Source organism: Canis lupus, chromosome 1 (assembly GCF_011100685.1).
Source record: "Canis lupus familiaris isolate Mischka breed German Shepherd chromosome 1, alternate assembly UU_Cfam_GSD_1.0, whole genome shotgun sequence".
NCBI classification, from domain to species: domain Eukaryota; kingdom Metazoa; phylum Chordata; class Mammalia; order Carnivora; family Canidae; genus Canis; species Canis lupus.
The window spans coordinates 31,416,561-31,430,304 of NC_049222.1; the positions used below are offsets into that span (position 1 = coordinate 31,416,561).

General features: G+C 36.6%; 1 protein-coding gene across 7 annotated transcripts in view; it reads right to left on the bottom strand.

Annotated features, from left to right (window-relative positions):
* Positions 1-13,744, bottom strand: part of REPS1 (RALBP1 associated Eps domain containing 1) — an 83,302-nt gene that overhangs the window by 44,771 nt on the left and 24,787 nt on the right. The window lies entirely within an intron of this gene.

Consider the following 13,744-nt stretch of genomic DNA (forward strand, 5'->3'; position numbering starts at 1 on the left):
GCTCTGCTTCTCCCTCTCCCTCTGCCCCTCCCCACCTCACACTAGCAAGTGCACTGTCTCTCAAGTAAATAAATAAATAACATCTTTTTTTTTTAAGTGAATGAATGAATGTCTGACAGATTATTAGCCCAGACTTCAATGTTTCTTTCTTGTTTACAATTTTCTGGACTACTCTCATATTATTATTCCACCAAATAATCTTTACAATTATTTGTCAAAAGAAATTGAGATTTTAAATGGAATGGCAATTTATTTTTAATCTTTTTCCTAACTTTAATGAAACCATTTCTAGTGGTTAAGCATGATCCGGGCTAGTAACACTCTGCAACACCACCGTTATGTTAAGAAACTATTCAGCTAAAGAGTGCCTGGGTAGTAGGTCAGTTAAATATCTAACTCTTGATTTCACTGCAGGTCATGAAGCCTCACATCCGGCTTTGTGCTGGGGGAGGGGGGTTGCTTAAGATTCTCTCTCCCTCTCCCTTACTCATGGGCTCACTAGGAAGGAAGGAGGTAGGGGAGGGAAGGGAAGGGAAAAGGAAGAAAGGAAGAATAGATATTTTTAGAGAAAGAAAAAACAACTAGTTCCACTGGTCTAAGAATTTTCTTTGGAATTTTCTGTTTTCAAAAACAACAAATAGATGTTAATTTTATTGTGTGCACTTTTGGGCAGAAAAGTAAAAGATCACAATTTTTCTCCTTGGTCTATTAATAATTCCATTAACAGAGTTCCTAACATTAAACCATCCTTTGATCTGTAAAATGAATTCCATTTAGTCATGGTGTATATTACTGTTTCAAATAAGATTTACAACATTTTAAACAAATCATAAAATGATTAGGCCCCCCCAAAACACAAAAAACCCAAAACCCCAAAACCCTTATATCTAAAAGGTTTGGAAGTAGTGCTATGTTGGCTTTGTAAACACAACTAACAAGTTTTACTTTTTTTTCCTCTCTGCTCTGAATACTTTAAATAGATTTGGAACTATCTGTTCCATAAAGATTTGGAAGAATTCACCTATGACACGTGCTGAGTATGATCTCAGATGTGTCTGTTTCTTGAATAAACTAGGTTGTCGATCTCTAAAATGATAATTTCCTAGGAAATCATTTCTCATCTCAAATTTTGAAATTTACTATTAGTTCAGCATTATTCAAAGCAGTCCCACTCTTTCAAGTGCCTCTCTATGGTAACTTCCCCTTGGCCTAAATTACACACATTTGTGAGCACGCTTGTGCAGTTGTCTAATATTGAAAATCACGAAAGCCCTTGTTAGGATCCAGATTCCCAGACCTCTTCATTAGACTATTACTCACCTAGGACACCCAGGGCCAGCTAGTGTTGCTGGTATACTAACAACAGCTACTGAAAACCATTAAAACTTACATTATTGTGGTAAAATAAGTACCTAAGGATATGGAATTCAAAGTTCCTCCAATCCCCATCAGAGGTAACAATTCTTTTCATATGTACTTCCCATTTTTTCCACGTGTATACAAACATATGAGTACACATATTTTTTACACATACAGGGTCATACTGTATGAGACTTTTTCACATCATATTACTTGAAGATCTTTTTATATCAGCATAAGTCTCTTTCATATTTCATATCATACGTATTACATTGATGATATTTCATATCATACGTATTACAAATTAACCAGTCCCCTACTGATGGACCCTTAGATTTTCTTAGCTTTCTATTAAAAATAATGCCATAGACATTCCTGTGTATTATCTTTGTGCACTTGTAGAACTGTACGACAAATTTCTAGAAATGGAATACACTTTAAAATATAATATAGTCAAGCACTCCAAAAATGGAATGACTTACAGACCAGCACAGAATCATGGCTACATGGTCGGAGACAGGATAGAAAAAGGCCAAAAGTTTTCATTAATTTTATTGGCTTCATGAGGATATCAATCCTAAATAAGTCAGTGTTGACTTTTTTCCTGAATGCACTATTCCATAATACTTATCAAAAGGTCATTAACTTCCAGGAAGAAAAGATAAACTAGATTACAGTTCATTTTAATACCTATAGAGATCAACATGGTTAGGGAGTCATTCTGTGTCATTTACATAGTACTTGAGCAAGTTATATCACTTTACTATTGTCTTAGTCTCCTTCTATGAAAACTGGGGAACATAATATACTACCTCTTATGATGGTTATCAGGAGTCAATGAAATTGTATTTAATTGTAAAACGCAAAAGTGTCTCATTCAAGATAGAATTATTATTACTTTTACCTGTGATCATAATGTATTTTATTCAGAGACTCCAGAGACTAAGTCCTCCTTAAAAACTACATTCTCCCAACAGCCAAGAGTTAATTCTTTAAGTGCCAAAGTGGATTTTATTATTATCATTATGAAAAGTCTTCTAAAATATAGGATGCTTTCAAGACTTTTTAAGTGTTTTGAAGTTCTTAAAAAAATACACTGAGTACAGGAAATTACCTCCTCTCCTTTCAAGAATCTTATTAAAATGACAGTAAGGGAATATATATCCACAAAAATAAATAGGAGAGAAGGGGAAACAATGAGCAGGCAGGAAATCTCAACAAATGTTAGCAATCAGAAAGCACATGGATTCATGCCTAATAAAGTAGGTGGAAGAAACAGTGCCAAGAATACCTATGGAGGAGAACTAATTTGTCCTGCAAAATCCAGGGACTCACCCAGAAATGCCAGGTATGACTAAGTGAAATTGGGACAGAGATGAAGATCCGTATCTCTACAGCTGCTCACAGAATATTAGCAACCAGACTTTACCCTCCAAATATAAACAAACAAAAAGCTGGAAGTTATATCTCTAAAGAATGAAATGTAGGGAAGTACTAGATCAGCTGATATGGACAGAGGTTGTTGCCCTAGAGAAAAGCTCCTGTTTCTAGTATTTAGCAATCTACTACGAGTCAGCATCTGACCCAGTCCTCCCAAAATAAGGCTGCCTTTTCAAGAGCTAATGCAAGAACACAGAGCTCAGTTATTCTACTGTTGCCTTAAATATAGACAAGTTACCAAACATCAACAAACAACTGAGGAAAACCTACATAATGGAAGAAAACTGTAAAATTTAAAAAGAGGAAAAAAACTCTGAGGGAAAAATGTAATTCAGGAAAGAGAGAGCACTTAAAAATACTCCAGTGAGGAGCACCAATGTAGTTCAGATGGTTAAGGGTCTGCCTTCAGCTCAGGTCAGGATGCCATGACCCTGGAACGGAGCCCTGTATTGGGCTCCCTACTCGGTGGGGAACCTGCTTCTCCCTCTCCCTCTGTCTGTTGCTCCCCCTGCTTGTGCTCCCTCTCTGTCAAATTAATCAGATAAGGGGATCCCTGGGTGGCGCAGCGGTTTGGCGCCTGCCTTTGGCCCAGGGCACGATCCTGGAGACCCGGGATCAAATCCCATGTTGGGCTCCCTGCATGGAGCCTGCTTCTCCTTCTGCCTGTGTCTCTGCCTCCCTCTCTCTCTCTCTCTCTCTCTCTCTCTCATGAATAAATAAATAAAATCTTAAAAAAAAATTAATCACATAAAATCTTTAACACACACACACACACACACACACACACACACATCCCAAACTCTAGTGAGCATTCTTTGACAAATTTAAGACAGTAATGCATCCATAAAACAAGAACAGGATACTATGAAAAAGGAACAACCAAAGAACAAGATGTCTGAAAATACACAAAGTTCAAAAGAAATACTAGAAGATAGAGAAAAATTTCTCTAGAAGTAGGAAGGGACAAGGTGGGTTAGGAAATGAGAGAAAAACAGAGAATTAATTTGGAATGACAAAATGTTTCTTAAAATGAGGTATACAAAAAAGGCAGAGAAAATAGAGTAAGAGATTTTCCCCAAATCTAAAGTAAAGATATCTTTCAGATTGAGAGAGCCTATTGAGGGCTCAATACAATGGGTTAAAGAATTCCTGAACACATTACTGTGGAATTTCAGAATAGCAAAGATAAAACAAAGATCCTAAGAGCATCCAGAATATGTGTAAGGGAAGTGGATAAGGGAGAGAGGTACTGATCACTAAGAAGAAATATTAACTGGACTGGAATCAGACTTCTCATCAGTAACACTGAATCAGAAAACAATAAAGCAATACCATCAAGGTTCTAAGAAAAATTATTTTCAACCTAGCATTCTGTATCCAAACTAGCATTAAGATGATGGAAAGAACAGACACTTTTAGTGGATGCAGAAATAAAAAAAGTTTACCTCCTATAAAATCTCCCTTGAGAAAATATTTAAGGATGTTACTCAGCAAAATTTAGAGACAGAACATCCAAGAAAAAGCAGATATGCACCAAGAAAAAGGGAAATAAGGCTGCAGGATGACAACTATGTAACTGGCCCGAAGAGCAGCTAGTCCATATTAGAGCAAAATGACAGAAAGTTCCAGGAAGATTTCAGAAAAAATAAAGGGGAAGGAATGGATACAAAGGCAAAGGTCCTAGGGGGTTTAAAAAAAAAAAAGGGGGATCCCTGGGTGGTGCAGCAGTTTGGCGCCTGCCTTTGGCCCAGGGCGTGATCCTGGAGACCCGGGATCGAATCCCGCTTCGGGCTCCTGGTGCATGGAGCCTGCTTCTCCCTCTGCCTGTGTCTCTGCCTCTCTCCTTCTCTCTCTCTCTCTCTCTCTCTCTGTGTGACTATCATAAATAAATAAAGAAAAAAAATAAAAAAAAAAAGGCAACTGAGAAAGTTTGGTGAGGGAAAGCTTCATGAGAATAATCACAGTACTATATCATAGAACTGGATCTGCAGTAAAAATATTTATATCTTCATAACGTAAACACACTTTGGTTTTCAACTTTTAGATTCCATCTGAAGTCGGAACATATTAAGAATTATGGTTTAAGAACAAGGTGCAAATGTTCTCAACATTAAATATGTAAAAGTGTAACTAACAAGTTCAAAGAAGGATAAGAAAGCTGAAGGGAAAAAGTCATGGACTTCTGGTTTTTGGTCTAGTACTTAAGAAGTAGAAGCCAATACTCTTTCTTAAAGCAAAAAGCTGAACAAACTGAAAAACCAAAAACTCTTCTTAGATCTGTAAGAAAAGTTGGGCAGATCACAGAACAAACTGCTGCCCCCCCGGAACTGGAGACCAACAGAAGGCAGATACAGAGAATCACAACTTACTGGAAGCAAAACCCATCCGCATCAACCGCCTTGAAACCCAGATGAAGTACAGGACAGGGGAAGGAGAGGAAATTGTTGCTCTGTTCAGAAAACCCTTACAATCCCTGATTTTTTAAATCATATGCAGATACTATTTTTTTAAAGACTTTATTTATTAATGAGAGAAACAGAGAAAGAGAGAGGCTGAGACACAGGCAGAGGGAGAAGCAGCCCAAGGTGGGACTAGATCCCGGGTCGCCAGGATCACGCCCTGGGCTGAAGGCGGCACGCTAAACCGCTGAGCTACCCAGGCTGCCCTGCAGATATTATTTTGATGAAAACCTAAAGTATGTATTTTTGAAAGATGTAATAATAGCACACTCTTAGTTTCAACAATATAGATTTTTTTCCAAAGGTTTTATTTGTCTACTTAAGAGAGAGAGGAAGAGAGAGAGAGAGAGGGCGCGCGCATGCACAACTGAGGGAGAGGCAGAGGGAGTGAAGGTGAATACTCCCTACTGAGCAGGGAGTCCGATGTGGGGCTCCATCTCAGGACTCTGAGATCATGACCTGAGCTGAAGGCAGATGCTTAACTGAGCCACCCAGGCATCCCAACAATACAGATTTTACAAACAAACTAGTACACTGTACTATATTGCAGTTATACATTCAAAGCCCCTGAGAAAAAATGAAATGTTTTTCTTCGCCTAATAGACTAACACTATTAACAGAAGTTTTTTTTTTTTTTTTTTTAATGATTTGTGACTTTTTCTTTGTTGCCAAGCTCTTTTACTCTAATCAGCAGTCTTCCTACTTGCTGACCCCTTCTGCCTTGCCCACCATGGTTTAGAAATAGAACCTTTTAAAACTGTATAAAAACAAGAATAAATAGTTCTTTAATAGTAACTCAAAGAGCTCACCAAAGAACAAATTATTATTATTTTTTCTTCCAGATATACAAATGGTCGTGGTACATTTGTTGGTAGGGGAGAGGGATTAACATTTATTGAAAATACATAATGCTAAGCACAATCCCAATTACTCAAAGTGTTCCCATCTAATCCTAAAAATAATGTAGAAGAATTGGTATTATCATTTTATGAAGAAAGAATCAGGCTGGCCAAGTAACTAAGGCCAGAGGGCCCAAAAGGGTGAGCTGTAATTCAAAACTATGCCTTTAATTTTCCACCACGACATGTTGTACATTGTCCTTTTCCCAGGATAATGTTGGCTTCCTCAGGGCAAGTACCCTCACTAACCTCTAACGCATGTCTTATAGCCCAGAGTGCCTAGAATCCAGTGACCATGAAAGAGTAGTTTAAATGTGTAAGCAAGGCTCTTTAATCCTAGGTTCAGGACATGAGGTACAGGAATGCTAGCAACACTGTACAGTTGTTTCTTATCTGAAATAAGAAAAGGTTAGATGCCAAATTACACATTTGAGCTTGAATTCATGAGCTGAATTACAATATAAGAATTCAGAAAAATGGAATGAGGACTATACTGAAACTGTATGATATGGAGAAGAATCGTAGCAAGCTGTCTATATTCTCCCCAAGATGAAATTTTATGAAATGTTTAATACAGTTGAATCCTGAGCAACACAGGAATTAGGGGAGACAAACCCCTATTCAGTCAAAAATACATAAACTTGTGACTTCCCAAAAACTTAATTAAAAATCTGTTGACCAGAAACCTTACCAATAACAAAGTCGATTAACATATATTTTGCATGTTAAATGTATTATACTTTGTATTTTTACAATAAAGTAAGCTAGAGAAAGGAAAATGTTAAGAAAATCATGAGGAGGAAAAAATAAATTTACAGTACTGTGCCCATATTTATTGAAAAAAATCTGCATGTAAGTGAACCCACTAAATTCAAATCCATACCGTTCAAGGGTCAATTGCACTACAAAATACAATAGAAAATAAGATCCTCCCTTTAGGGCACTTGGGTAGCTCAGTCAGTTAAGCGTCTGCCTTCCACTCAGGTCATGATCCTGGGAGTCCTGGGATCGAGTCCCGCATTAGGCTCCCTGTTCAGCGGGGAATCTGCTTCTCCCTCTACCTCTACCCCTGCTGGTATTCTCTCTCTCAAATAAATAACATCTTTAAGAAAAAAACAAAAAACAAAAAACCCTCCCTTTATAGTCATTATCAGGTTAAAAATGAGGTGAATCCACCATTGCTTTCATTTTTAAAATGAAAGATTAAATGGGAATGAATCGGTGGCAAAGCTATGTATTTGCTGGCTTAAAAGCCCAGGCACCTTGGTAGCATTGTAGTGTATACATGTAGACCAATCAGTGTCATTTTTCTTAATTTACTAACTTGTTAGACTAGTCCCTACACATCTCTGACTCATTAGCTTTAGTGACATGGGAGTATTTATAATGAAGATTCACATTTACCAGAGAAATTAAAAGAAAGTAGGGAACAATTATACTTAGTACCTATGATTAGGAAGGCTGTTTACTTGTTATCACACTTAATGATCAGAACAATTCTCTAATGTTGGCTACCATTATCCCCAGTTAATAGGAAAGGACACTGAGGCTAATAAGTGGCAGAGCCAGGATTCAAAGCTTTATTAGTCTAAGTCCAAAGCTCTCTGTTCCCAGCTGTCTCCAAAGCACAGCTAAACACAACTCTTAACACTGGCATACTTATGGAGCAGTAGTTTCAAAATGTATTCCAATGAACGCCAGTCAAGCTAAAGACTCTGCAGTTGAGTAAATTAAGAGATATTCTATTTCCTGTGGAGACTACACAATGCAGTTTTAGACCAAAAGAGGCACCAAAAAAAAAAAAAAAAAAAAAAAAAAAATCCTGTAGCCTAGAAATAAACCTCTTTCTGATTCAGAGACTATTAAAATGCTTTAGAAGTAGTGGTTCATAGAACAGATGCTTGGTATAAGAAACTTTGGGAATCAGTGCTGTGGACCCTAGAGCTGTGATTTTCACATTTTTTGGTCTCAGGATCCCTTATACATACTTTAAAAAGTTATTGAGAAAAAAAATATATTTTTTTATATAAGTACTGAGGACTCCCCCAAAGCTTTTGTTTTTGTGGTTTATATTTACATATTTACCATATTAGAATTTAATTCTTTAAAATTTAGGAATATGTATCTATAAATTCATTTAAAAATAAAAAAATAAAAATCTTATTATATGTGATGTAAAATTTTATGAAAATAACTATTCTCCAAAATTTTAAAAATTGCGTAAAGGTGTGCCTGGCTGGCTCAGTCTTAGAGCATATGACTCATGATCCTGGGGCAGAGAGCTTACATTAAAAACAAAAACAAAACTAGCGAAAAGAGTACATTGTTTTATATGCATGCAAATTTTCCTTAATGTATAGTTTAAGCTAAGAGTCTCCTACCCGTCTAATATTTGATTCATTGCAATATGTCACTTTGTTTCAAATATAAGAGAACACTCTTACTTCACAGGGATATGTACTGGAAAACAGAAGGTGATTTAATATAGCCTTGTCAGATAATTCTGATTTTATGTTTTGATACTAACCTGAAACTCAACAAATGGTAAATGCTTAAAATACAGTTGCAATATGGAATCCAAAGCCACATATTTTTGCATACCATTAAAATGCACTGGTGTACCAAGCGCACTGCATCCTCCATTGGTCATTTGTAGACTATTAGTTCTGGTTATGTAGATCTTCCAAATGTTGACACATTTCATTTATACAATATTTTTTAAATCAAAAGCTAATATCACCACCGATTTCCTCAGAAAAGTCATTAAATATTGGGAAGCAATAATCAAGCACATAGTTGTAGACAAAGTTTGTTGAAATCTAATTTTTGCCAGAAAGCTTGAATTTCATCATTTGTAATAAAAAGCATCAGTTTTTTACACGACAGGCACACTGTCTTCATTTGTAACCAAGTATCTGCCCAATCTCCAAGGTAGCTAGTTGTTCCTTCAAGAAGTGGTGTTTCATGAAAAAATATGGTTCACAATTCAAATAAAAGTACTTTCCCTTGGGGCAGCCTGGGTGGCTCAGCGGTTTAGTGCCACCTTCAGCCCAGGGCCTGATTCTGGAGATCCAGGATCGAGTCCCATGTCGGGCTCCCTGCATAGAGCCTGTGTCTCTGCCTTTCTCTCTCTCTCTCTCTCATGAATAAATGAATAAATAAATAAATAAAATCTTTCTTAAAAAAATTACTTTCCCTCAAGACAATCATCACATTTTAGTATGCAGAAGTGCTTTATGCACACTTAACATTTCCTCACACAAAATACTAAAAAGACATATGCTCAAGGGTTAAGATTTAATAGAATTAATTTTTTTCTATACACTGAACATTAAGTGAAACCGGCTTCTCTACTGTAGCAGTTAAGAACATAATACTAGTAAAGTTTGGTAAATGTACTGATCTGTACCAAGGACCAGTAGTTTTATCTGCCACTACTTTGAACTACCAATGCTAATGTCAACACAGAAAAAAAGGGCAAAAACCAGCTATTAGTTTGCAAATAATTTTGACCTCACACACTAGGGGGCTACAAACCAAACTTTGGGAAATGCCATTACAGAGCATATACCCTCTTCTGCTACAGAGGAAAAAAAAAGACAACAGTGACAGGAGGACCTCTTGCTTTGATGCCGATGCTCTCTACTCCTTGCCCTAGAACAGCCACTGAAAACATACTGTCTTACAGGTGCAAGCCAGTACCATAAATTAGTGAAGCTGGCCAGATGGGGGGAGGTAGTGAACTAAGGAGAGAAGGTGTGAAGGAAACTGCTAGGACGCTCTAGCTAACCGCTATTACAAAAGAGTATCTGCCAAATGATGCCATCTTCAGATTTTTCTAAAGATGGAAATCCGGAATTTTCTAGGATACGTTCTCATTTTCAGATGCTAACATGGATTCAAAATAATTTTTAAAACATATACTGACTAACTAAAATATGTGGACCATGTATTTACATGTTCTGTCCCCAAGGGTGTTCTATAGTTAATACTAGAAAAATGGCATAAAATAAATAGCAAACCTGCAATAATGTCCCTTCGGGTCCCCTAGCAAGCAGGGCAGAAAAAAAGTGAGACCAAATTTCATGAAAGATACTCATCCATTCAGGCATTATTATATATCAACTTGCCCTGCTTATATAATGGTCTTAGAGTGCTTTAAGCTATCTAAGATTCTGAATGCACAGAAAAAAATTATTCTCAGGCCATTAATGAATCATTATATAATGGTTTTATATAAGATCTTGTTATCTGGCAAAGTGACTCAAGGTACTGAGACTATTGAAGAGTAACCAAGAGAAATTAATTCTAAGGAAATGTGTGATCCCATCCTTCACTGGTCTGTCAGGTACGGTTCTTACATATTCCCACAGTATCAGTAATACATGAATTCTAAAATACCTCTTCCTCCTTTCTTTCAGTAAATCAAGACTGCTCCTGCTTCAGGGACTTTGCACTTGCTGTGCCCTCTGTAGGTTTTCTTTTTCTTTTTCTTTTCTCTGTAGGTTTTCTCCGCAGATTTTTTCTTGGCTGGCTTCTTCTGCCAGCCAGGTCTCAGCTCAAGTGTCTTAATCTTAGAGACCTTTCTAGAGCACCCTACTGTTTACTTACTTATTGTCAACATCTCCAAGAAGGCAACCTCTTATATTCCCAGCACCTAGAACAACTCCTGATGTACAAGTATCAATGTTTGTTGGCTGGGAGAATAAATGAACGAATTATTTTTTTAAATCAACTTTGCTGTAGTCTCTGTCCACTACAATACACAAGGCTACCGGATTAACAATCCTAAAACACAGCTCCAAATAATGTTCATTATATTTAAAAGAACAAACTTCTAAGTCCAGCTTTTAAGACTCTCCATAATATATCCCCAAAATTCTTTTCCAGTCTTCCTTTGACCAATCTAGACTGGACTACCCTCTCTCCATGCTTCGGGTTTCTCTCACCACATCATGTAGGTCTGCCTATTAAAATTATACCCTTTTCTTCACAAACACCTTAAGAGCCTCCTCCTTCCTGTAACATTCTCCATTCTTCCTACTAATCTGTAAGTGAATGACTTTTGTCTTTGTATTTCTACTCCAGCTTCTACCATCTGAATTACTTGAGTTATCTGCATCATTATGTGTGTCAACCACACACTTCTGATACTCCCTCTACTAAGATCCTTGGGGGCAGAGATTATGACTTAGTCATAGTAGCAAGATCTAGCACTGTACTCTGCACTTAGTGTTGAAGGGAACTGCTCCCTCATGGTGCCCACACTCTCTTGATTTACCAAATTCATTCTGTTAGCCTTTATTTGAATTAAATCTTTTGTGTGTGTGTGTGTGTGTGTGTGTGAGTGAGAGAGAGAGAGAGAGAGAGAGAGAGAATTAAAACTTTCTGATTAGAAAAACTCTTTAAGAGTTAAATATTCTCAAAAAAAAAAAAAAAGAGTTAAATATTCTCTAATAGTAAACACTGTTTGCTTTGTGCAAGGTAATTTGGATTACACATGATCCAGGCACATCTGCACATCCCCTTCACCACTACAGTATATTGTGGTAAGCAGAAAAGGTAAAAAAGTCAATGGCAAAGAAGACAGGGGCATACATCAAAGTACAGTCATTACTGTACTTAACTTCTTTAAGTAGGACTTAACTTCTTTTTAAGCACTGCTGTCCACACAGAATATGTTTATTTACAAATTATGTGGACACACTAATCTCTAGTATTTTCCTTTGTTATAAAGGCAATTTAAATACGTAGCCAGTGCCACTAACAAGTGAGTAACTCATATCTATTACTACACTCATGAAGCATGTTTGCATTCCTAAATGATTTTAGCTATCCCTTTGTGGCCAGCTCCACTGTTAATTTCCTAGGAAATTTAGGACTAAAGTGAAATGCAATCTTACCAAACTTTTTGAGATACTTAGCAGTCATGTTAGAGCAAATACCTCATCTCCCTTTCAATATATTACCTTCTTCTCCAAAATCCTCAGTACTATTGGTCTGCCTATACAACTCAAATGCTCTTTGATTTCAAATCTAAGTAAGGTTCGAGACCACACTGCTGCTTTGCTTTCTCGTACTATGACTTTACTTTAATCTGTAAGTAAATAGGCATTCTCTTATTCTTTTCTGTCACTTGTATAACTTCCATTTCATATTTCAGCCACAGTCTTTTTTTTTTAATTTTTATTTATTTATGATAGTCACACACACAGAGAGAGAGAGAGAGAGAGAGAGAGAGAGAGAGAGAGGCAGAGACACAGGCAGAGGGAGAAGCAGGTTCCATGCACCGGGAGCCCGATGTGGGATCACGCCCTGGGCCAAAGGCAGGCGCCAAACCGCTGCGCCACCCAGGGATCCCCAGCCACAGTCTTAAGGATGAGTCTGCCCAGTCTTTTCCCAACAGTATGTCCTTAGGTAAAATAAAAAATTGTCTACATATTGCTGTGCTGGCAATGGCATATATTTTACATCATCTCAAAAATAGGAAGTGTATCAGCCTTTTCTTGAGCCCTTATAAAAAATTAGGCACTGAAATATCAGATAAGTAATGGATAAATATTAATCTCCTCTCTACATTTGCAAAAGGTGTCCTTTTCAATACAAAAAAAAAAAAACCTACAAATGTCTCCTATAACTTTACTGTAGAAAAAGTTTAAATATATGTTTTTTCACCTACTAATATTATCACAGAAATCTATCCAAAGAACACACTATAACAGACTACTGCTATAGCACCTAGAAGCTTACTAATATTTGGAAGGCAGTTACTGTTCTACTTGCTAAAGCAAGGAATTGTAAAGAATGTGTTAAGTAGTCAACACAAAAAGAGGACTGAAATAGATTTAAAAAAAAATATATATATATATATATTTTTAATATATATATATATATATTTTTTTTTTTTTTTTAAGAGAGGAAGAGACAGGGAGGTAGAGGGGCAGAGGGAGAGGGAGAGAATCTTACGCAGGCTCCATGCACTGGGCTCAATCTCGCAACCCTGAGTCCATGACCCAAGCTGAAATCAAGAGTCGGGGACTTAACTGATTGAGCCACCCAGGCACCCGAGATTTTTAAACTTTATGGAGTTCTTAATTTAAACTTCTGGATAGTATAGGTAATAAAAGAGATTCCTTTTGGCAATATCTGACTCTTAATTCTTTAACTATAAATTTTACTTGCTTTGGGCCATAATAGTCAACTGTTGTAATGTTATACTGTTAACAGTCTACTATGATAAGAGTAGTACATACAGACCAATAAATATTTTACAGGTTATAATCAGTATCACAGTCATTAGTTATCTAAACAAATAAAACACTTTTGACAGCCTCTAAACATTAGGGCTCTGATATGAAAAACAGTATGACTGCCTATAAAGTTCACTGGTAGTTCAAGTCCCAAATTCCCAATTAAAATAATTTTTGTATTTTCTACATCAACAAAAAAACTTAAAAAAATATCACAATACAGACTAAAGAAGAAAAACAACAAAAATGCAAAAGGAGTTTTTAAAATATAAACCATCTAAAACTTAAGCTTAAAATAGTTGCGTGCGCCTTTAGAAAATATTATTGAGGTATGCAG